The sequence below is a fragment of the Lactuca virosa genome, chromosome 7 (assembly GCF_052849685.1).
Source record: "Lactuca virosa cultivar CGN04683 chromosome 7, Lactuca_virosa_CGN04683_v6, whole genome shotgun sequence".
NCBI classification, from domain to species: Eukaryota; Viridiplantae; Streptophyta; class Magnoliopsida; order Asterales; family Asteraceae; genus Lactuca; species Lactuca virosa.
Genome location: NC_136432.1, coordinates 189,112,592 through 189,138,426, shown reverse-complemented (window position 1 = coordinate 189,138,426; position 25,835 = coordinate 189,112,592).

Below are 25,835 nucleotides of genomic sequence, written 5' to 3'. Positions count from 1 at the left end.
TTGATCAATAATCGTAATTGGGATGAACCAAGTGGTAGAGTTTGTAACAAGGTTTCCAAAAATATTAAGAACACTGAAATCAGAGTTATAACGAAGAAGTTATGACCAATCGAAAATTCGCGACAAAATCGGCAAAACACTGTTCAGTGTAAAAAGCGAATTTTTGATAAAACGCTTTTTAGCCTTAACAATCTAAGTGAAAGTTGTAGAATATGTTAAAACGAGAACGTTCATAAAAAGAACGTCAAAATCTGACTTCGTATGTGGAAGTTATGATTTTTCTAAGTTTTGGTTTAGCAGTAGACAACTAAAAATTCGAAATATAAATCGATCGATATTTAGCCGACGCAACTTAAACGAGAATCGAAGGTCTCGTCAAAAGTAGCACAACGGTAAAAAGACAGACAAAAACGGACGTCGGATGAAGAAGTTATGAATTTTTAACGGATTTCCAGTCCCGGTCTGTTAAAAATAATAATATTAAAAATAATATCAAAATCAGCCGACGAAGTCTAAACGAAAGTCGTAGAGTATAATTTCACCTATGCGTGCATATAAAGAACGCCAAAAACGTAGCATGTATGCGAAAGTTATGATTTTAGCAAGTTTTTGGCACAAAAATCAAGAAAATCTTGAAAACCGGGCAATTTCGCATAGGTGGCTTCGGACACGTCATCCTCGCATGCAGCCTCCATGTGGCGTCTTCTGATTGGACTGCAGTCTCGCATGGCGTCTTTTGATTCGACAAATTCTGCGGTCAACTAAGCATCGGACACCTTCGCAAGAGACACCTCACAGATACCCCTCGGACGCCCCTCGGACCTTCGTGCACTCCTCCCATTCGACCGAAGTCCGGTCCAGTCTGAAGCCTCCATCTGTCCGAGCCTCACACATAGCCTTCGCTGTTGACTGACGCGTGGCTGCTGACTCACCTCCTCGGCCGAACCCTCGCACCCCTATATAAAGGGTGCGAGCCTTCTCGGATTTGAGGGATTTTTCACCCCAAATTTCACCCTTTTTCACCTTTTCACCCCGTAAACTTTCTCACGACCCCCCAAGGCCCCGGTATCGTGTTTAAAACCCAAAGCAAGCCCCGGAGCCCCGAAACTCTCGAGAAGTTATCCTCTCTCCAATCGAAACTCTACCCGATTTGAGCCGGTTTCTCGTCAAATAAACTTCTTTCCGGGAAACGAAACGCTGCCCGAATCACCGCTTATCAAAGTGAGTTCCTACCCCTATAATATACCTTTTTAGATGGTCTTATATGCTTTTTAGGGGGGAATACAAGTTTAACACAATATTAAATTGTGTTAATAACTGTATATGATAATAATCACACAAAGAGTTTACGTATGCTTTTAAGAATTACCAAATACTTTCAAAATGACTTAAAGCCATGTTAAATCTTTAAAGTCATGTAAACTCCGTTAAATTCTTTGAAAAATGTTTTATAAACTATTTCAAATTATAAATGCCAAAATCATGTTTATATATGTATAAATATATAAATAAGATTTGAAGGGCTTAGGACTAATGAATTATCTTATTTCCTTTTCCTTGTTTGGATGTGGAATTAAGGTTGTATTATTTGTCCGAAGGTCGTTTCCTTCTTAATTATATATATTATACATATATGAGTATAAAAGGTTACTCCTTTTGGTATCATTACCTTTGTATCAGGCTGAGCAAAGGTGTTCATCCATGAGAAATCATGCTAATCAGATAGAACATATAAATTATAGTAGGTATAATTTATGATTTAAAACTAAATATACAAGTATGATTCACGACTGTATACTTTCCAAGGAAATTACCAAAATTCATTCAACCATACCAAGATATGTATAATACCTTTAATATATGAACAACATATTAAAGAAGTAAAGATACATCATACCGGGTTTGCATTAACAAAGGTACTATACAGAGTACAAGGGTTAGCAAACACGGGGTAATAATACATTATATCGGGTTTGCATTAACAAAGGTATGATACAGAGTACCAGAGTTAGCAATCACGGGGTAATAATACATCATACCGGGTTTGCATTAACAAAGGTACGATACAGAGTACCAGAGTTAGCAATCACGGGGTAGTAATACATCATAACGGGTTTGCATTAACAAAGGTACGATATAGAGTACCAGAGTTAGCAATCACGGGGTAATAATACATCATACCGGGTTTGCATTAACAAAGGTACGATACAGAGTACCAGAGTTAGCAATCACAGGGTAATAATACATCATACCGGGTTTTCATTAACAAACGTACGATATAGAGTACCAGGGTTAGCAATCACGGGGTAATAATACATCGTAAATCTTGTTGAAACAATAAATTTGTGAGACCCTTCACGGTGTACTTATCTAAGTACGACTTTAAGTCCTGACCTGTTAACCATAATCTCTTGTAGGGAGAGCGTGAATTTGTGTATAGATCTATATGGGACTGACAATCCCGCACCTCTACTGTTCGCTACAGTTTGGCCGGCAGGCCTAGGGTGTCAAATATCATACGATTCTGACGCCTGAAGAACGTCGCCGCAGGCATATCAGTCATATTAGTATGGTTAATAGAACTCAGATGGATAAAACAACGAGTGAATTACTAAGTAATATACTTCTTTTAAAACTGTAAGAAAAGATAATTACATCCCGACCAAATATACCTTCAGTAGTTTTTAATTACAGTAAAAACTACGTATCATGAAATCAAGTATGGTAAATATACTTGTACTTCTGGTTTTGAACATTTAAAACCACAAGGCAGTATTATGGATAATATAATATTTTCCAAGATTAATACTAAGGTTTTTACTATAGAACAGATATAACTAAGAATACTTTTACAAAGGAAATGGTTTAGGGGATTAAACCACTTATATAAAGGAAACTGTTTATGGGATTAAACCACTTTTACAAATGAAACGGTTTATGGGTTTAAACCACTTTCACAAATGAAACGGTTTATGGAATTAAACTACTTATCAAATGGAACTTAGTCATTCAATATCTGTAAACTAGTATAACATAAAAGACTTTTAGTGGTTAATTCTATAATTCCTTAGTTTTTACATCAGAGTTATACATAAGTAATATCCGATTGACACTAAAATGTGTGACTTCCGCCTTACTTTATGTTCCTTGTTTAGTTGTGGGCTTAGGGCAGATACATCCATTTGACTGTCCATTCGATATTAGGTTATATATAATCAGTATAAACTAAGTAATTACAGAGGGAAACTATTGAGGTTATCAGTTAATCACCTCAGGAAATATAGGCTTTCCTGGAGAAACCAGTGAACTTATCCAAAGAACTTAGGGTATAATTAACAGAACTAAAATACTTATGAACTCACCAGCTTAAATGTTGATCTACTCTTTCCAAATAACTTGTATTCTCAGGAATCCAGTAGACATGTACACTCCCGAAGCTTTTGAGAAGACTATCTACTACCGTACCGCGACTCTTGTCTTCTACTGTACCTACTTTGGTGTTTGAAAATGTAATGTTTAAACACTTATGTAAAACTTATACTTAATAATGCAATGGTTGTTTGTACTTTGATTACTATATTGCATGTGTTGTGATACTTACCTGAAGTTCTCCGCCCCCGAATGTTTCCGCCGTTCTGGTTTGAGGGTGTGACATTTTATCTTGACATAAAACCAATAATAGCAACATACTTTACAACTTAACATATAGAACTTCCGAATATAACTTCGGAACGATATCGCACACAACATATATATAGAATCCTAAGTATAACTCAAGATCTACATTAGTATACTACTATAACAATAACATGCTAACAACTTTACAATAGTTGTATTCTTTCAGATACGAAATAACTATATCCCAGTTATTATAACTATCTACGTTGATACTAATATACTATCATATAGATATAATAATAACGTATATATAATATTTAGCATGCGTTTTCCCCCGAAATATTAGAAAGTCCTCCGCCCCCGAACGTTTCCGCCGTTCTGGTTTGGGGGTGTGACATTTTATCTTGACATAAAACCAATAATAGCAACATACTTTATAACTTAACATATAGAACTTCCGAATATAACTTCGGAACTATATCGCACACAACATATACATAGAATCCTAAGTATAACTCAAGATCTACATTAGTATACTACTATAACAATAACATGTTAACAACTTTTCAATAGTTATATTCTTTCAGATATGAAATAACTATATCCCGGTTATTATAACTATCTACGTTGATACTAATAAACTATCATATAAATATAATAATAACATATATATAATATTCAGCATGCGTTTTCCCCCGAAATATTAGAAAGTGGGCCGTGAAACTCACCCTAGTAGCGTGATTTTATGTAATCTAAGCAGAAACGGTCAGCGTACAAGGTCGTCGGGGCTCGGGATGCAAGATGGTCTCAGCAAAGGAGAGTGGAAAAGGAAGTTTAGGTGTAAGAATGGATGATGTCGGACCTGCTATTTATAGTAAGGATTTTGGACCCTCACGTCGTGAGTTTTATAAGGCTCACGTCGTGAGTTTTGGATCTTATCCCCGTAGACTTGCCATTTGCGTCCCTAGCTTCGTAAGGTGGCCATGTGACTCCTCACGTCGTGAGATATCCTTTCTCACGTCGTGAGTTTGGATCTTATCCCCTCGCATCCTCGCCACACACCTTCTAGATTCCGAGATGTGGATAAATGACTCCTCACATCGTGAGTTCTGTGCTCACGTCGTGAGCTCAGTCAGATTAGGTTTTGTGATAGCTGAATCTTCGGAAAGTCGTAACTTTCACATACGAACTCCGTTTTTGACGTTCTTTATATGCACGCGTAGGTATTTACAAGTACTACAACTCTCTTTTAGACTCCAATAGGTAATTCTAGGTATATTTTAAATTCCTGTTATTATAGAGATTTATAGTGTTCAGTTTATCATAACTTCTTCATGCGAAGTCAGATTCAGACATTCTCTATATTTTTGGAATCGTATGGACGTACACTTTGAGCTGTATCATAAAGAAATTTCATATTTGTATTAGAATTTATCATGAACTACATAGCACTCTTATCATATTACTAGTTTAACAAAATCACATTACATGATTGGCATAATCACATGTGATTGTCTATTGACCTATTTTGACTAGTGTTACATTCTCCCCCCGTTAGAATAATTTCGTCCCGAAATTTATCTTATGGATGGGGTTTCGTCAAACAGTTGGGGGTATTTTTCTTTCATCTGATCTTCACGTTCCCAAGTAAATTCAGTTCCTCGTAAAGAGTTCCATCAAACTTTCACTATGGGAATACGACTTTGCTTTAATCGTTTGACTTCTCGATCCATGATCTCAACGGGTTCTTCTACAAAGTTGAGTTTCGATTTGACTTGTATCTCTTCGAGAGGTATAACAAGAGTGTCGTCGGAAAGACATATTTTGAGATTTGATACGTGAAAAACATTGTGCACATTAATTAGCTCTTGAGGCAACTTAAGTTGGTATGCGACAGAACCAATTCTTGCTAGAATTTCAAAAGGTCTTATATACCATGGGTTTAGTTTGCCTCGTTTTCCGAATCGAATTACGCCTTTCCAAGGAGAGACCTTCAACATTACTTTATCTCCTACTTGGAATTCTAAAGGCTTACGCCTTACGTTAGCATAGCTCTTTTGACGATCACGCGCAGCCTTTAATCGATCCTTAATTTGCACGATCTTTTCAGTTGTCTCGTAGATTATTTCTGGTACAGTACGTAAGGTATCGCCTGTGGGTTCTCTGGCCATCTTTGTATCTCCAACTTCTGCCCAACACACTGGGGAACGATATTTTCATCCATAAAGAGCCTCAAATGGTGCAGCCTTGATGCTGGTGTGATGACTATTGTTGTAGGAAAACTCAATTAACGGTAAATGAGTATCCCACGCATTTCCAAAGTCTATTACTGTAACAAATCGTTATTTCAAACCTATGTAATAGTATAGGTCATTGTGTATTTCTTTTTATAATAATAAAGAGAAATTTTAGCATAATGTGTATATTTACATAATTGACCCTCAAAAATAAATTATTTAACAATCTCGATTTGGATGAACCAAGTGATAGAGATTGTAACAAGGTTTCCAAAAACATAAAGAACACTAAAATCCGAGTTATAACGAAGAAGTTTTGACCAATCGAAAATCCGCAACAAAACCGGCAAAACACTGTTAAGTGTAACAACTGAATTTTCCAGAAAGGCTTTTTAGCCTTGACAATCGAAATGAAAGTTGTAGTTTATGTTAAACCGAGAACTTTCATAAAAAGAACAGAAAAATCTGACTCCGTATGAGGAAGTTATGATTTTTCTAACTTTCAGTATAGAAGTGTACAGCTAAAAACTCGAAATAATGATCGAGAGATTTTTAGCCGACACAACCTAAACGAGAATTGAAGGTCTCATCGGTAGTAGTACAACGGTAAAAAGACAGACAAAAACGGACATTGGATGAAGAAGTTATGAATTTTTAACGGATTCCCGTCCCGGTCTGTTTAAAATAATGATTAAAAATAAAGTCAAAATTAGCCGACGAAGTCTAAACAAAAGTCGTAGAGTATGATTTTACCTACGCGTGCATATAAAGAACACCAAAAAAGGAGCTCGTATGCGAAAGTTATGATTTTTGCAAGTTTTTGGCACAAAAATCAAGAAAAATAGAAAACCGGGAAATTTCGCATGCATGACCTTCAGACACGTCATCATCGCATGCGGACTTCCACGTGTCGACTGTTGAAAGGACCGAACCTTCGCGTGGCACTTGCTGATTCCACCAAGTCTGCGGTCCAATCCCACTCGGACAGCCTCGCATGAGACACACCGGACATCACCCTCGCACGCCCCTCGGATGCCCCCATCGCACGTGCCTTTTTTCTACTGGACCGAAGTATGGTCCAATCCGAGCCATCCATCTGCAATCCTGCAGTCTGAAGTAAGCCCAATCCTTCGCCACCTGTCCGACGAGTGTCAGCCTCGCATAGCCTCGGATCCGAGGCTTCGGCCTATATAAGGCATGTGAGGGCTTCCGATTTATTTACACTTTTTATCCCAAATTTCATTCTCTTTCATATTTTCCACTTCCACAAACTCATATACAACCCCTAAAGCCCCGGTATCAAGTCTCGAACCCTAAGCAAGCCTCGAAGCCCCGATATTCCCGAGAAGTAACCTCTCTCCTGTCGAAACTCTGCCCAATTTGAGCCGATTTCTCGACAAATAAACTCCTTTTCGTGAAACGAAACTCTGTCCGATTCACCACCTATCAAGTGAGTACATACCCCCATATTTTCATAATTTCTACTGTTTTAAAGGGGGGGGGGGGGAATACAAGCATAACACAAGAACTTTGTGTTATAAAATCATGATTTCAAATCATGATAAAACAACATTAAATCATTTAAAATACTCAAAACATTAAACTCTTTTATAAACTTATATTTTTCCCCAAAATTCATATTTGTATATATATATATATATATATATATATATATATATATATATATATATATATATATATATATATATATAAATGAGATTTAAAAGACTTAGGACTGATAACTCATTCTGCGTCATTTTCCTTGTTTGGATGTGGGCTTAAAGTACCGGTTATTTGTCCGAGTGTCTATTAAATTTTACTTATATATAAAATTTTATATGTATATAAATATAATAGTTATTTCATCAGTTTAACTAACTTTGTAACATGCTGAGCAAGGGATTACATGCAAACATGGTTAAATAGACATTCAGAAAGTACATATAAATTATAATAGGTATAATTTATACATAGAACAATAGTTCATGATACAAGTATACTAGAATACACAGTCTTACAAGAAACTAGGGTTTTGATACAGAACAAATCAAGGTTTACACTTATCAAATACATGTTTGGAATACTAATTCAAGAACATACTGTCAATCATTATTTCAGAATGATTGGGTTTTGATTCAAGAACATACTGTCAATCATTTATTTCAGAATGATTGGGTTTTCATAACTAATATACATGTAACGTTTATATGCTTTTTATGAGACATTCAATTCAGGCTGTTTAATTCATTTTAGACAACATAGGAAAAGTCCTGACATTATAACCAGAATCTCCAGCCGAGGATCGAAACAAGTGTGTGTAGATTTATATCGGGATTTACAACCCCACACTCAGGCTGCTAGCTACAGTCAGGCTTACAAGCCGATGAGTGGCAATTGTTATCACCAGTTTAAATGCCCACAAAGCGTTTGTTTAAGGCCATCAGTCATAGTATGGTTATAATAACTCATTAAAAAGATATTAACAATACGTTAGTGTATAAACAACTAAACGAAAGTACACCTTCAAAGTACCAGTTTACAGAATACAAAATACAATGGTTCAATACAGTTTTCAATAACAGCTGGTGGAGCCAGGGACACTCTCAGTTACAAGTTTTCATAAAGTAATACAAATACAAAACATTAATACACAGAGAACGGTTTTATGGGAATAAAAATACTTTTCATATACAACAGAAAATATAGGTTTTTCTGTAACAAGTTACATATACAAGATACAGAGACATCCTTTGAACATAAACACTTATGCACTCACTCAACTTTATGTTGATACTCTCTTTTCAAATTACTTGTATTCTTAGGGAAATAATACATAGGTACTCCCCGAGCTTTTTGAGAAGATGGAGCTATGTTGAGTCATATCTTCTTTTGTATAACTATATTTTGGTTCAATATACAATGATTGAACACATGTAAATACTTATACCTTTTAAATACAATGGTTTTTTGTACTTTGATTACTATGATGCATGTGTTGTGATACTACAATTGAAGTCCTCCACCCCCGGACGTTTCCGCCGTCTGGTTTGGGGGTGTGACAATTACACTGACTCGGAGCATATATTCTAAAGTCTGAATGGTTCTCTCACTCTGACCATCAGTCTGTGGATGGTAAGCTATACTCAAATCTAGACGTGTTCCTAAGGATTTTTGTAGAGATTGCTAAAATCGTGAAGTGAATCTACTATCTTGGTCAGAAATAATAGAATTTGGAACTCCATGCAATCTGACAATTTCCTTAAGATAAATTCTAGTTAGCTTTTCCATCTTGTCGTTCTCCTTAATTGGTAAGAAATGGGCGGACTTAGTCAACCTATCGACTATTACCCAAATAGTGTCGAACCCACTAGGAGTTTTAGGTAACTTAGTGATGAAGTCCATTGATATCTGCTCCCATTTCCATTCAGGTATTCCCGGTTGTTGAAGTAAACCTGAAGGCTTTTGATGTTCTGCCTTTACTCTGGAACAAGTCAAACATTTGCTCACATAAGTAGCAATTTCTGCCTTCATGTTTGGCCACCAATAATGTACCTTTAAATCTAAGTACATTTTGTCAGAGCCTGGATGTATGGAATATCAGGACTTGTGGGCTTCTTCTAAGACCAAGTCCCTGACTCCACCGAACTTAGGCGTCCAAATTCGGTTCATAAAGTGTCGCGTTCCGTCATCTTTTTGTATAAGTTGCTTTTCCATTCCTCGCAAAGCTTCGTTCTTGATGTTTTCTTCTTTTAGAGCCTCAAATTGAGCTTCTCTTATTTGTGCGGTAAATTTAGAATGGATAGTTATAGTTAATGCTCGTACCCGTCGGGTTTTAATATATTCTTTCCGGCTCAAGGCATCTGCTACCACATTTGCCTTTCCGGGATGATAACGAATCTCACACTCGTAATCATTCAACAATTCGACCCATCTTCGTTGTCTCATATTAAGATCTTTTTGGTTGAAGATGTGCAGGAGACTCTTGTGGTCGGTAAAAATAGTACACTTAGTACCGTATAAGTAATGTCTCCAAATTTTTAGTGCAAAAATTACAGCTCCCAATTCAAGATCATGGGTAGTGTAATTATTCTCATGCACCTAATGTTGTCGTGATGCATAGGAGATAACTTTTCCTCTTTGCATCAACACACATCCTAATCCTTGATTTGATGTGTCGCAATATACAACGAAATCTTCTGTTCCATATGGAAGGGATAGGATTGGTGCACTACACAACATTTGCTTCAGTTTCTGAAAAGCAGCTTCTTGTTTGTCTTCCCAGTTGAACTTCGTATCCTTCTGGGTTAGTGTTGTAAGCGGCTTGGCTATTTTGGAGAAATTCTCTATGAATCTACGGTAATAGCCAGCAAGTCCTAGGAATTGACGCACCTCTGTTGGCGTCTTTGGTGCTTCCCAATTCCTGATTGCTTCAACTTTAGATGGGTCAACATGAATTCCTTCGTTGCTAACTAGATGACCTAAGAATTGTACTTCTCTAATCCAAAACTCACATTTGGAGAATTTAGCGTACAACTTTTCTTTTCTTAGTAGTTCCAAGATTATTTACAGGTGTTGACCATTTTCTTCCTTGGTTCGTGAATATATCAATATATCATCGATAAATACGATCACGAATTTATCCAGGTATGGTTTGCAAACACGATTCATGAGATCGATAAACACTGTTGGGGCATTGGTCAATCCAAAATACATAACTAAGAACTCATAATGACCATAACGAGTTCTAAATGTTGCTTTTGGAATGTCGTCTTCTTGTACTCTGAGTTGATGGTATCCTGATCTGAGATCTATCTTTGAGTAGTAGCTGGATCCTTGCAGTTGATCGAATAGATCATAAATTCTCGGAAGCGGATAACGATTCTTGATCGTTAGCTTGTTCAGCTCCCGATAATCGATACACATTCGAAAGGATCTGTCCTTCTTCTTGACAAACAATATTGGTGCTCCCCAAGGTGAAAAACTTGGTAGGATAAAGCCTTTGTCAATAAGTTCTTGTAGTTAGCTAGACAATTCTTGCATTTCAGATGGAGCCAACCGATAAGGAGATTTCGCTACTGGTGCTGCTCCTGGAATTAAGTCGATTCGAAACTCGACTTGTCGGACGGGAGATATTCCAGGTAGATCTTCAGGAAACACGTCAGGGAAATCACATACTTGAGGTATGTCCTTGATTTCTTTTATCTTTCTCCTCATATCTACAATGTGGGCTAAGAATGCACTACATTTCTTATGTAGATTCGAAACTCGACTTGTCGGACGGGAGATATTCCAGGTATGTAGATTTCGCTACTGGTGCTGCTCCTGGAATTAAGTCGATTCGAAACTCGACTTGTCGGACGGGAGATATTCCAGGTAGATCTTCAGGAAACACGTCAGGGAAATCACATACTTGAGGTATGTCCTTGATTTCTTTTATCTTTCTCCTCCTATCTACAATGTGGGCTAAGAATGCACTACATTTCTTATGTAGATATTTCTGGGTCTTAGTACAAGAGATGACTTTAAGGTTCTTCCCAGATTTATCACCATAGATAATCAGGGCTTCGCCATTTGGTAAGGGTAGTCGTATGGCTTTCTCATGACATAGAATATCGGCGCGGTGTGAAGATAACCAATCCATGCCAATTATGACATCAAAACTACTGATAGGCATTGGCATGAGGTTGACGTGAAAAAGGTAGTTATTAAGAGTTAACAGACAGTTTTCTAGGATTTCATGTGTTCTCTCGGTTTGACCATTAGCGATTTCTACTTCGTAGATTTCTTTTAATTTACTAGACTTATGACTTAACAATTTTCTAAACGTCAGAGTTATAAAACTTCGATCTGCTCCAGAGTCGAAGAGTATAGTAGCATATAAATTATCTATAAGAAACGCACCAGATACGACCGAAGGGTCCTGGATAGCCTCTCTGCTTCCGATCACAAATGCCCTGCCACGTCCTATGCCTCCTTGACTCCTTAACTTTGGACATTCTTTCTTGATGTGTCCAACCTCCCCACACTCATAGCACTTTCTTCCTTCACCACGGCATGTTCCAGTATTTGTTCCCTGATTCACTGTTGCAGGTGTTGCGCTCCTGCAGTAACTAGCAGTATGCCCCTTTTTCTTGCACGTCGTGCAGACAAAACAGCCACCTAGATGATGACGGTTGCACTGATTGCACCATGAAGATTTTGGTTGTTTGGGTACTGTTTTCGTGGCTGCATAATTGGTTGCCACTTCTTGTCTTTTCTCAGATGATGGTTTGGGATTCTTCCTATTAAACTTGCGCTTGTTTGTTCCAGATTTGGGAGATTCAGCCTTTGAGACCACTTCTGTTCCTTGGATCTCTGTGAGGGTTAGCTGATGAGCTATTCTTTTGGTGCTGTCATAAGTCGTAGGCTTTGATGTGATCATCATGACTTTAATTTGTGATGCTAAACCCCAAATATATCACTCAATTTTCTTATATTCGGGGGTTACAAGTGTTGGACACATTACAGCAAGATCATTAAATCTAGCGGTATAAGCTTTTATCTCTGAACCCTTCATGGTTAGGGTCCACAGTTCTTGTTCCAGTTTATGTATCTCCTCCCTAGGACAATACTCCTCCACTAGCATCATTTTTAGCTCCTCCCATTTCATGGAATTTGCAGTATCAATTCCCATTGTATTCATATGGTTGTTCCACCATGTTAGTGCTGCATTAGCGAAAGTACATGCTGCAAATCGTACTATACAATCATCTGGACAAAAGCTTATTTGAAAGACGGACTCTGTCTTTTCTATCCACCTCGTCAAATTAACTACCCCTTCATTTCCATGAATGCTTTTTTGCCTGCAATTCATAAAATCTTTATAGGTACACGTTCTAGCGGTCCCTACATGGCCTTCATTTCTAACTCCATCTCTTGTGACATTAGATAGAGCCGCAACAGTTCTTTGAGCTATGATTTCTTCCAGTTGTGCTGTACCTATTAGGGGGTTTGGTTCTGGTGGTTGTTGTGGTGTTGATGGTCGGTTAGGGTTTAGTCGATTACTCCTTCTAGGCATTTTGTTTTAGTTCCTAAAATAATAAGAATCTTATAAGTTTTGTTAATTATTTAATACACGAGTACTAAATACTTCGATTATTCTTCAAAGTGTAAAACGTAATGGACAACACCATGATTACTGCAATATATGTTTCATATTATTACCAGCGGTTACATCAGTTTATTTAGGTTTATAAGAGAAAAGTTTCTATAAACATTGCAAAATTTGCAAGGTTTTCTACATCCTTGCTATAAACTTTCCTCTTTTCGCCTTAACTAGTCTGATTTCTCTATTTACACAACCACTAGTTTTAGCTTATCTACCAGAAACCTAAATGATGACCTAGCACGTCAATGACATTAACCACTTGCTCCTCAAGTGCTTGAGTTCTCTGCTAAATACTTCCCGTGCGTTCTTCATTTTCTTGAGGTTTGATTGTAGAGTTCTAACTCTGCAATCCTTGCATCGTGAGTAATCATGTCGTTATAGGCGAAATTTATACGATGGTGGACATCCATCACCGATTCCTGATCTCGCGTCCTTTTTCCTTCTAGCCTTCATACTCTTCCAGAGAGATGAGTAGCCCTTCCTTCTACAATTTCCATCTTATCTTCAATTTTCACACTTTTCTGAAACAATTAAGATAAAGTGTTATCTTCAGAAGAATGTGGGAGATGTGGTCGAGATGATTGACCAGTCTCATACATCTTAGCAGCTCTTTCTTCCACCACCCACCTATCAACGGTTTGTGCGATCTGTGCATGTTCATCTTGAACTATATGACTTCATGAAGATGTCGCCTTCTGATTCTTCTTAATCTTTTGCCATATCGGTATGGATTTACGTGCCGTGCGTTTCATTTTTACTCCTCCTGGAACTTTATGGTAAAGAGTGTTCAGTGGTGGTAAAGATGATGCCACCGACTCTGTCCCCTCCATGGATTCGCTTTCTTCCATTGGTTCACTCTCTTCCCATTCGTTGGAGGGTAAAGGTGCTCCATCGTCAGAAGGTATTGGATGAAAGGTGGTTGGATTTATAGGGTAGTAAGGATCGCCTACCATCATGGGGAATGAAACTTCCTCTTCTTCATCTGTATCCTCGATTATTATCCATTCTCGTGAATGTGCCATGTCGATGATTATCCATTCTCGTGGCTGCTGACTCACCTCCTCGGGCGAACCCTTGCACCCCTATATAAAGGGTGCGAGCCTTCTCGGATTTGAGGGATTTTTCACCCCAAAATTCACCCTTTTTCACCTTTTCACCCCGTAAACTTTCACACGACCCCCCAAGGCCCCGGTATCGTGTCTAAAACCCGAAGCAAGCCCCGTAGCCCCAGAATTCTTGAGAAGTTATCCTCTATCCAGTCGAAACTCTGTCCTATTTGAGCCGGTTTCTCGTCAAATAAACTTCTTTCCAGGAAACGAAACGCTGCCCGAATCACCGCTTATCAAAATCAGTTCATACCCCTATAATATACCTTTTTAAATGGTTTTATATGCTTTTTAGGGGGGAATACAAGTTTAACACAATATTAGATTGTTTTAATAATTGTATATGATAATAATCACACAAAGAGTTTCCGTATGCTTTTAAGTATTACCAAATACTTTCAAAATGACTTAAAGCCATGTTAAATCTTTAAAGTCATGTAAACTCCGTTAAATTCTTTGAAAAATGTTTTATAAACTATTTCAAATTATAAATGCCAAAATCATGTTTATATATGTATAAATATATAAATAAAATTTGAAGGGCATAGGACTAATGAATTATCTTATTTCATTTTCCTTGTTTGGATGTGGAATTAAGGTTGTATTATTTGTCTGAAGGTCGTTTCCTTCTTAATTATATATATATATATATATATATATATATATATATATATATATATATATATATATATATATATATATATATATATATATATATTATACATATATGAGTATAAAAGGTTACTCCTCTTGGTATCATTACCTTTGTATCAGGCTGAGCAAAGGTGTTCATCCATGAGAAATCATGCTAATCAGATAGAACATATAAATTATAATAGGTATAATTTATGATTCAAAACTAAATATAGCAGTATGATTCACGACTGTATACTTTCCAAGGAAATTACCAAAATTCATTCAACTATACCAAGATATGTATAATACCTTTAATATATGAACAACATATTAAAGAAGTAAAGATACATCATACCGGGTTTCTATTAACCAAGGTACTATACAGAGTACCAGGGTTAGCAAACATGGGGTAATAATACATCATACCGGGTTTGCATTAACAAAGGTATGATACAGAGTACCAGAGTTAGCAATCATGGGGTAATAGTACATCATACCGGGTTTGCATTAACAAAGGTACGATACAGAGTACCAAAGTTAGCAATCACGGGGTAATATCACATCATACCGGGTTTGCATTAACAAAGGTACGATACAGAGTACCAGAGTTAGCAATCATAGGGTAATAATACATCATACCGAGTTTGCATTAACAAAGGTACGATACAGAGTACCAGGGTTAGCAATCACGGGGTAATAATACATCGTAAATCTCGTTAAAACAATAAATTTGTGACACCCTTCACGGTGTACTTATCTAAGTACGACTTTAAGTCCTGACCTATTAACCAGAATATCTTGTAGGGAGAGCGTGAATTTGTGTATAGATCTATATGGGACTGACAATCCTGCACCTCTACTGTTCGCTACAGTTTGGCCGACAGGCCTAGGGTGTCAAATATCATACCATTCCTACGCCTGAAGAACGTCGCCGCAGGCATATCAGTCATATTAGTATGGTTAATAGAACTCACATGGATAAAACAACGAGTGAATTACTAAGTAATATACTTCTCTTAAAACAGTAAGAAAAGATAATTACATCCCGACCAAATATACCTTCAGTAGTTTTTACTTACAGTAAAAACTACGTATCATGAAATCAAGTATGATAAATATACTTGTACTTCTGGTTTTGAACATTTAAAACCACAAGGCAGTATTATGGATAATATAATTTTTTCTAGGATTAATACTAATGTTTTTACTATAAAACAGATATAACTAAGAATACTTTTACAAAGGAAACGGTTTAGGGGATTAAACCACTTATACAAAGGAAACGGTTTATGGGATTAAACCACTTTTACAAATGAAACAGTTTATGGGTTTAAACCACTTTCACAAATGAAACGGTTTATGGAATTAAACTACTTATCAAATGGAACTTAGTCATTCAATCTCTGTAAACTAGTATAACATAAAAGACCTTTAGTGGTTAATTCTATAATTCCTTAGTTTTTACATCAGGGTTATACATAAGTAATATCCGATTTATAGTAAAATGTGTGACTTCCGCCTTACTTCATGTTCCTTGTTTGGTTGTGGGCTTAGGGCAGATACACCCATTTGACTGTCCATTCGATATTGGGTTATATATAATTAGTATAAACTAAGTAATTACAGAGGGAAACTAGTGAGGTTATCAGTTAATCACCTAAGGAAATATAGGATTTCCTGGAGAAACCAGTGAACTTATCCAAAGAACTTAGGGTATACTTAACAGAACTAAAATACTTATGAACTCACCTGCTTAAATGCTGATCTACTCTTTCCAAATAACTTGTATTCTCAGGAATCCGGTAGACATGTACACTCCCGAGGCTTTTCAGAAGACTATCTAGTACTGCACCGCGGCTCTTGTCTTCTACTGTACCTACTTTGCTGTTTAAATATGTAATGTTCAAACACTTATGTAAAACTTATACTTAATAATGCAATGGTTGTTTGTACTTTGATTACTATATTGCATGTGTTGTGATACTTACCTGAAGTTCTCCGCCCCCGAATGTTTCCGCCGTTCTGGTTTGGGGGTGTGACATTTTATCTTGACATAAAACCAATAATAGCAACATACTTTACAACTTAACATATAGAACTTCCGAATATAACTTCGGAACGATATCGCACACAACATATATATAGAATCCTAAGTATAACTCAAGATCTACATTAGTATACTACTATAACAATAACATGCTAACAACTTTACAATAGTTGTATTCTTTCAGATACGAAATAACTATATCCCAGTTATTATAACTATCTACGTTGATACTAATATACTATCATATAGATATAATAATAACGTATATATAATATTTAGCATGCGTTTTCCCCCGAAATATTAGAAAGTGAGGCCGTGAAACTCACCCTAGTAGCATGATTTTATGTAATCTAAGCAGAAACTATCAGCGTACAAGGTCGTCGGGTCTCGGGATGCAAGATGGTCTAAGCAATGGAGAGAGGAGAAGGAAGTTTAGGTGTAAGAATGGCTGAAGTCGAACCTGCTATTTATAGTAAGGATTTTGGACCCTCACGTCGTGAGTTTTATAAGGCTCACGTCGTGAGTTTTGGATCTTATCCCCGTAGACTTGCCATTTGCGTCCCTATATTCGGAAGGTGGCCATGTGACTCCTCACATCGTGAGATATCCTTGCTCACGTCGTGAGTTTGGATCTTATCCCCTCGCAGCCTCGTCACACACCTTCTAGATTCCGAGATGTGGATAAATGACTCCTCACGTCGTGAGTTCTTTGCTCACATCGTGAGCTCAGTCAGATTAGGGTTTCTGACAGCTGAATCTTCGGAAGGTCGTAACTTTCACATACGAACTCCGTTTTTGACGTTCTTTATATGCACACGTAGGTATTTACAAGTACTACAACTCTCTTTTAGACTCCAATAGCTAATTATAAGTTTATTTTAAATTCCTCTTATTATAGAGATTTATAGTGTTCGGTTTATCATAACTTCTTCATGCGAAGTCAGATTCAGACATTCTCTATATTTTTGGAATCGTATGGACGTATACTTTGAGTTATATCATAAAGAAAGTTCATATTTGTATTAGAATTTATCATGAACTACATATCACTCTTATCATATTACTAGTTTAACAAAATCACACTGCATAATTGGCATAATCACATGTGATTGTCTATTGACCTATTTTGACTATTGTTACAGGTCGAGAGTTCCTCACCTGGAGTCGAACGTATTTCGGCTAATGTTGGTTGATTGGTATGATGTCGAACACAGGTTCGGCATGAGACAAATTTGTTGCTCGATTTGTGGAAGACAAGTTTGATATATGCTTGATAAATTCATCGTCCAGAGGTCCAATGCTTTCACATATGAGAATGGATTTTGGGGTGTGATGGTCGAACAAGACTAACTTTAGATCGATTGGTTACGTCGGCATCAAAGGTAAATAGGTCAAGTTGAATGGGTTTCTTGGGACATCTGATGGTTCGATGTGTGATGAACACTTAGGGATTCGATGTGAATCTGGTGAATTGGGGAAGAAAACAAACATTTTCAGTATACACCCCTGAACGTTTAACGGAATGGAAAATGCCACCCAAATTCGACATTGGAGTTAAAATTTGTGAAGAATGCAAAATTTTCATTTTGCATCCCTGAAGTTTCAACGAAATGGCAAAATTTACCTAATTTCTACATTGGGGTAAAATTCTAAGAAATATGGAGATTTTTCGTATCAGGTCCCTGAAGTTTCAACGAAATGACACTTTATGCCCCGTTTTGCATTTGGGTAAAAGATTCACATTGAAAGCTGTTTTTGGTGCAACGGGTCCATTCAGATGTCTGATAATGACAATTTATACTCAGATTCTGAAATTCTTACAACTCTCACCAAAAAGTCGAAAATTTTCACAAATTTCTAAGTTTTTCGCGGTTTCATTTATCGCACACATTGAGGGGTGCTTTGAGAAGTTTATTCCTCAAGCGCTGGTCGTCCTTTGTGGTTTTTATAATCACTTGATTATAAAAATGGGGAGAATGTATAAATGGTATTCTAAGCTTCTCGTGTATTCATTTGTGGATTTGAAGACCGGTGTTACTTCAAGGGGAGTTGGTCTTCATCGCGCGAGCTCGTTTGGAAACTGAAGCTGGGACATCCAATCCTAAGTTTAAGGGGGAGAATGTTAGGGTGCAAATTTGTCCTTGGATGTGGAGTGTAGGCTTACGCTCTTGTATGTGTAAATGGGTTCAGACTTTCCTATAATTAGGAAGTGAGTGAATCCCATTAGGTAAGAGACCCATTTGTGAGTGTTAGTTTAGTGAGAGAAAGAACAAACCCACTAGTACTCTTTCTATTCTAATGGAGCTTAAATGATTTAATTACTCCTTGTGTTCTTGATTCTTGTATAAGTCACTATATCTTTTCAATTTCACACATGTCATCATAATTAGGATCACTACAAACATATTTATTACCCGAGGGTATGGGAGGTGTGACGGGCCCACATAAATCTCCATGTATCAGTTCAAGCTTCTTCTTTGACTTGTATGAAGACTTTGTTGGATAGGGTGTACTTGTTTGCTTCCTTGCAAGACAATCTTCACAGAGTTGTGTGAGTTTAGTTATCTTTGGAATTCCTTCAACAAGACTCTTTTCAGAAATAAACTTCTATGCATTAAAGTTTACGTGACCCATCCTTTTGTGCCAAAGCCATATTGGCTCCATTATCTCACCAAGCAAGCATCTTGTTCTTGCTTCATTCTAGTATACGTTGATAGATGGAAGCGGATTCTATCTTGTGTTTCTTGACTTACTTGACTTTTACAACTGTGTTTGCTTTTCTAGGTTCGAATGCATCCCAAACCTCTTGATCTTGCATGAACACTCTCATCTTTATAGCCCAAGTAACGTAATTGTTTCTTCACAGCATGGGGTAATGAAGTGTAACCTGACCATAAATTTTGATAGATTCAATAAATCCATTGGATATTGATATAATAGAGGAGGCTTGTGGAGATAAAAAGGTTTTATGACTTTTAAAACAAAACAGGGACAGAAGATTAAATGGGTAAAATCTGCACTTTTTATTCACTTTCACAGTAAATAGAATGGGGATACAAATCACCAACGTACACATTGCCCTTTTAAACTACACATATGTAGAAAAATAAGGAAACCGACTCCACACTATCCTCTAGACTCAGTATGATAGCCAACATGACGTAAGACTTATTCAAACTCTATTTTGACCACAACTTTCAGCAATAATAATTAAAAACACGTAAAAACTTCTGGATTAAGTCAACATTGGAATGTTTGTTTGATTATTATTATGAATCATATTGTATTACTAACTTTGAATAATGATATATTAAAAAGTCTGCTCCAAAATTCTCATGCTACTTGTAGACATACGGATGTCAAGGTAATTTCTTTCTAACGATATAAAAACAAAGATCTTCATTTTCCATTACTCCATGATTTAGATCTTTATATTCTCCGTTTTCTATAAAGCAAAAATACTTAGGGTGAAGTTTTCCAACTCTTTCAATGTTAATATGTAATTTTATTCATATGTAAAAAGTTTAATTTTAGTTTGACTTTGGGGTTTTGTTAGAATTTAGTTATATTTCACAGTTTAAGATGCATGGATGGGAATAATCATTTTTGGGTTCGCCCATCAAAGAAGATGAAGAGGATGAACGAGAAGGAGATGTTAACGAGGGAAAAGACTCATATTACTTGGAGTTAGTGGAGCCATTTTAATGCCGCAAAACCTAGGACTAAGGTGCAACACTGTGACATCCCCTAATTTCTCGGCCAGAAAAGACCGATTTAATTTATGTTTTTTAAAATAAAATCAGAGAAATCTTTTCAAAAGATGTTGCGGAATAGGTCCCCAAAATAAAACATGATAAAAGTTTATTAAAACCCTTCTTTAAGAAGGTATATATTTTCCATATATATCAAAACCTCGGGATGTCATGTTCCGATACAGATCAAAAGCATAAACAAGACATTATAAGCCTTTCAACAGTTATTTACAACTACTGGCCTATAATCCAAAAATCTTTCATCGTCCTCCGACTATGCTCGGGGTCCACTACCTGTAATCATAAAAAGTTGAGTGGGTCAGGCTTGGGAGCCTGGTGAGCATATAGGGTTTTCAACCCACAATAATAATAACTTATTAAGTTCACCAATCAACAATAACCCTGATTACCCATTCCCGTTGTCCTCACTTTACGTCGCTAAACACCTAACACAAGGGACTTAGCCTAAGGAATATCATCGAGTTGGACACTACTGCTAAGGGGACTCCTCAGCCATACATGTCCTAAAGGCAACCATGAGGGGGATTGGAGTATACCAATGAACATTTAGTTCATCAACACATACAAGTTGCGAACCTGCTAGTGTGCCACTGGACTGTCTAGAAAGTCTGTGGTCGTCATCTATAGTCCGTTAGACGACTTCACCAATAACACCAACAACAACACCGACACCGAGGCCTCTCATCATTTTAACACCCACCGACTATTTTGTCTACCCATGTTCTACCCAACATATTTGTAGATAAAATACATATATAGTTTAAAACTTGTATAAAACATCTATTCAACAGTCACCTCAAATAAACAATTAACATATTTACACATAGAACGTATTTTAAGCTAAATACTTCATATCTATGTGTAAAGTGAAAGTAACTACACACTCACTTGTTTTGATGAAAATCTGGCAGCAATTCGTTCCCTAAAACTATCGTTTCTAATAAAACCGGGAGTTTTATTTAGAAACCGGGCTCTGCGAAGGTCGGGCTTCGAAACCGAAAAGATAAATTTTCCGGGCTTCACGGGCACTTCGTGGCGTATTCCGGGGGTTATAATCGATATCGGGGCTATGGGGGACGTTAAAATGAAGAAAATATAAAGAAAGGGGCGAAAAGTGGCAATTTCTTAAAAATATCTGAGAAGGCTCGTAGCCTTCTATTTATAGGGAGGAGCTTCTGATCGGACGGATGAGAAGCCTTGAGGTGGCGAAGATCCGAGGCTCGCAGGGGAGGGCTCGCACAAGGGCTGCGCGTGCGAAGTGGCTGCTGGCCTGTTGTGATTGAACTGAAGCCTAGGTCCGAAGTAGGGGCATCCGTGGCATGCTGCGAGGGTTCAGACATGTGCTAGAGGGTACGTGTCGCCTTCTCAGTGGACCACTTCGGATAAGCTTCAGCAGCTCGGATGACTCATCACTTTTTCGGACACGTGGCACATTCTAAGCGAGGGTGAGGTGGCCGAAGTCCACCTTGCGAAATTTCTCGGTTTTAGCAATTTTTCTCGTTTTTCGCGCCAAAACTTCTAAAATCCATAACTTTCGCATACGAGCTCCGGTTTTGACGTTCTTTATATGCACGCGTAGGTAAAATTACGCTCTACAACTTCCGTTTAGACTTTGTCGGCTAATTTGATTTTAATTTTTATATTATTATTTTTAATAGACCGGGACAGGAAATCCGTTAAAAATTCATAACTTCTTCATCCGACGTCCGTTTCCGTCAGACTTTTTACCGTTGTGCTACTATTTACGAGACCTTCGATTCTCGTTTAGGTCGTGTCGCTAAAAATCACTCGATCTAAAATTCAAGTTTTTAGCTGTCTACTGCTAAGCTGAAACTTCGAAAAATCATAACTTCCTCATACGAAGTCAGAGTTGGGCGTTCTTTTTATACCTACTCTCGGTTTAACGAACACTAAAAGTTTCGTTTAGATCACTATGGTTAAAAAGTAGTTTATCAAAAACTCACTTTTTACGACATTTAGCACTGTGTCGGTATTGTCGTGAAACTTCGACATGTCATAACTTCTTCGTTATAACTCGGATTTCGGCATTCTTTATATATCCGTAATTCTTGTCACGACCACTACAACTTTCTTAATATATATCGGCTTTATCTAATATTTATTTTTGACGCTCATTTTTATTCTTAATTATTTAACTCCTAGTAATTAAGCATAAAACACATGAAACACATAATATTCACATAATTCCTTTTCATTTCTTCAAAATGAGTTACAAAGGTTAACCTAGACTATCACCCCAATATTAATGCCTAGGCTAGAAACACGAGTGTTACAATTCTCTCCCTCTTAGGATGATTCCGTCCCCAGAATCACACATCACCAAACAACTGCGGGTAGCGACTCATCATGTCACTCTCCGTTTCCCAGGTGAGATTTGGTCCATTTGTATGTTTCCAGCACACAAGCACTAAATCAACCATTTTGCGCCGCAACTTCATAGTCTTACGGTCAATGATTGCCTCAGGCTCTTCAATCAACCTCTTGTTTTCATCCAACCTTAATTCAGAAATGGGAATTATGTCGGGCACATCTCCCGTGAACTTTCTCAAATAACACACATGAAAGGTGTTATAAATACCCTCCAGTTCTTCCGGCAATTCTAGCTTGTAAGCTTTATTCCCGATCCTCTGAAGAACTTTAAATGGTCCAATAAACCTTGGACTCAACTTTCCCCTTTTACCAAATCTTATAAGTCCCTTCCACAGCGAGACTTTAAGTAAAACCGAATCTCCAACTTCGAAGGATATCGGTTGTCTTTTCTTGTCAAAATAGCTCTTTTGACGATCTTGAGCATCTAACATCCTTTCCCTTATCACTTTCAACTTTTCAGCAGTCTGATGGACTATTTCAGGTCCCATAAACTGCTTTTCCCCAGCTTCCAGCCAACATGATGGCGTTCGACACTTTTCCCTATACAAAGCGTGATAAGGTGCCATCTTAATGCTTGAGTGGAAACTATTATTATAGGAGAATTCTACTAAAGGTAAGTGTTCATCCCAATTACCTTGGAATTCTAGGGTACATGCTCTCAGCATATCCTCCAATGTTTGAATCGTTCGTTCGCTCTGACCATCAGTTTGCAGATGGTAAGTTGTACTCAAACACAACTTGGTACCCAATTCCCCTTGTAGACTTCTCCAAAACCTTGAGGTAAAACGACTGTCACGATCGGATACAATCGTTAACTGAACACCGTGTAGCCTCACGATTTCCTTCACGTAAGAATTCGCAAGTGTATCCATAAACCATTTCTCGTTAACGGCTATGAAATGCGCACTCTTAGTGAAGCGATCAATGACCACCCAAATCATGTCGTGACCGTTCCTTGTTCTGGGCAGTTTAGTCACAAAATCCTTGGTAATGTCCTCCCATTTACCCATGGGTACATGTAAAGGTTCTAAACTCCCATACGGTTTCTGATGTTGTGCCTTAACCCTAGCACAAGTTACACACTCGGCCACATACTTAGCAACATCGAGCTTCATCGTAGGCCACCAGTAATAGGGTTTTAGGTCCCTATACATTTTCGTACTGCCGGGATGAATCGAGTACATGGTCTTGTTAGCTTCTTCCATCAGAAGATCTCTTACTCCTCCCATCTTAGGTACCCAAATCCTATCTTTGAATACCTTCAGTCCTTGACCGTTTATATCGAACACCAACGTTTTACCCAAACGTTCCTCCTTCTGGTCAATTTTCTCTAAAGCTTCCTCCTGAGCTTTCTTTATACTTTCCACAATTGTCGAGACAACTTCAATTTTCAACGCTCTTGGCTGTTTCTTTTCAAGATTTACCTTCCGACTGAGAGCATCAGCAACAACATTTGCTTTACCAGGGTGGTAAAGTATCTCACAGTCGTAGTCCTTAAGTAGTTCCAGCCAGCGCCGCTGCCTCATGTTCAATTCCTTCTGATTAAAGAGATATTGAAGACTCTTATGATCAGTGAAAAGTTTGCGTTTAGTACCATAAAGATAGTGCCTCCATATCTTTAAGGCGAATACTACCGCTGCCAACTCTATATCATGAGTGGGGTAGTTCTTTTCATGCTCTTTCAATTGCCTCGATGCATACGCGATCACTTTATCCCCTTGGGTCAGAACACAACCTAACCCAACTCCAGAGGCATCACTATAGACTGCGAAGTCATCAACTCCTTCGGGTAACGAAAGAATCGGTACTTCACACAATCTCTTCATTAACTTTTCAAAGGCCTCCTTATGCTTTTCATTCCAAGCATAAGTAGCTCCTTTGTGGGTCAAAGCTGTTAATGGAGTAGCGATCGAAGAAAAGCCTTGGATAAATCGACGATAATATCCGGCTAATCCTAAAAAGCTTCGAATCTCCGTGGGACTTTTTGGTTGTTCCCACTTCACCACAGCTTCAATCTTTGCTGGGTCAACCATTATTCCATCTTGGTTAACCACATGACCTAAAAATTGGACTTCTTGAATCCAAAATTCACATTTGGAGAACTTTGCATACAACTTCTCCTCTTTCAGAACTTCTAGCACTTCACGCAGATGCTTTTCATGCTCCTGCTTGCTTTTCGAATAGATCAAGATATCGTCTATGAATACTATCACGGATTTATCAAGGTATGGTTTACAAACCCTGTTCATCAAATCCATGAAAGCTGCTGGGGCATTGGTTAATCCGAACGACATAACAAAAAATTCATAGTGTCTATATCTTGTTCTGAACGCGGTCTTCTCGATATCCTGCTCCCTCACCTTTAGTTGATGGTACCCCGACCTAAGATCGATCTTCGAGAAATAGCTCGAACCTGCAACTGGTCAAATAGGTCATCGATCCTCGGCAACGGGTACTTGTTCTTTATTGTCGCTTTATTCAGCTCTCTGTAATCGATGCACATTCTCATGCTCCCGTCTTTCTTCTTTACAAATAACACAGGGGCTCCCCAAGGTGATGAACTAGGTCGAATGAAATCTTTGTCCAATAACTCCTGAAGTTGTGTCATAAGTTCTTTCATCTCTGTTGGTGCTAATCGATATGGTGCTTTTGCTGTCGGCGTCGTTCCTAGTAACAAGTCGATACGAAATTCTACTTGTCGATCAGGGGGGCAATCCGGGAAGATCTTCGGGAAAGACTTCCGGATAATCACACACCTCCGGAATATTCTGCACCTCCTTCTTCTCCTTCTTAGCATCGATCACGAACGCTAGATATGATGTACATCCCTTGGCCAAACACTTTCTGGCTTTCATTAGGGAAATGATTCCAGAGTTTACT